We start from the raw sequence: 1397 nt of genomic DNA, 5'->3' as shown, positions 1-1397 counted from the left end.
GCACAACACAGCGGCGGCCTCAATGTCTCCACTCCGGGATCCAGTACCTCACATTCACCACCAGATCTCCCAGTTGCTACTGCCGGGCGGATTGTCCCATCGACCGTCTGCTCCGGAATTTCAAGATAGTGCCAGGTGTCTGTCAAAGAACCATTCCAGGATGTCGATCACCAAGCGCTCTGCGGAAATGTCCAGCCATTCCCTTTCATGCCCAGTAACCTGACCGCTGACATGTCCAGAGGACGGCAGAGCTACTCTGCCGCTGGGTAGTAATGCGATATCAATCAATCCGGTTTCCGCCTTCTACATGATTTACTGGCAAACGTGAAGAGAAGATGTATATGTCTACAGAGAGTGAGGAAGAGGGGAGGTAAGAGTGTTAGGAAAGAGAGAGACTGAGGCGGGGGCGAGAGAGGCAGAAAAGGACAGAGAGAGAGAGGACTGTGGAGCAGAGTGGAGATCCTGGGAAAGAGTTTGGGAGAGGGTGAGCGGAACAAGGAGTGAGAACTCAGGAAAGAAAGAGAAAGAGAAACGGGGACAGAGACTGATAGATAAAGGATCCGAGATAAACAGCGACGGGGTAGTGAGGGTAAGAGAGACGGGCGGGGGGTTGCGGAAGGGAAGGACGAGAGGGATTGAGGGGAACTGGGGAGAGAGGAGCAGACAGAGTGGAATTGTTCAGGAGACGAATGTAGGTGAAGGGAGAGGGGGAAGTGGGAGGAGGAGGCAGTGGGAGACAGAGAGTGGGAAAGAGACAGTGGGAGACAAGAGATGGAGAGAAAGACAGGGATAGGGAAAGGGGACAGGAAGTGGAGATAGTGAAAAGTGCTGCGGGGAGAGTTGGAAGAAATGGCGATTTTTTGGCTGCGGGATGAAGGACAAGGGTGTGTGTGCGAGAGGGAGAGAGAGAGAGAGAGAGATAAAGAGAGAGAGGGAGAAACGCAGGGAACGAGATGCATAGACTGGAGCAAAGGATGGAGAGAGAGGTAGAGAACGGAAGTTAATGTGGAGTCGGAGAATCACGGTGAATGACCAGACCCCGTGGAGTACCGGGACACAGTTAAACACGGATAGACGGGGCGGTGAAGGAGGCGGACGTGGTACAGGAGTCGGGACGTCACGTGAACATGACGTTAGAACATAGAACATAGAATAGTACATTACAGAACAGGCCCTTCGGCCCACAATGTTGTGCCGACCCTCAAACCCTGCCTCCCATATAAGCCCCCACCTTAGATTCCTCCATAAGTCTAGTAGTCTTTTAAACTTCACTAGTGTATCTTCCTCCACCACTGACTCAGGCAGTGCATTCCATGCACCAACCACTGTCTGAGTAAAAAACCTTCCTCTAATATCCCCCTTGAACTTCCCACCCCTTACCTTAAAGCCATGTCCTC

This window comes from Mobula birostris, chromosome 20, assembly GCF_030028105.1.
Source record: "Mobula birostris isolate sMobBir1 chromosome 20, sMobBir1.hap1, whole genome shotgun sequence".
In the NCBI taxonomy this organism is placed as follows: domain Eukaryota; kingdom Metazoa; phylum Chordata; class Chondrichthyes; order Myliobatiformes; family Myliobatidae; genus Mobula; species Mobula birostris.
Note: the sequence above shows the minus strand (reverse complement) of the source record.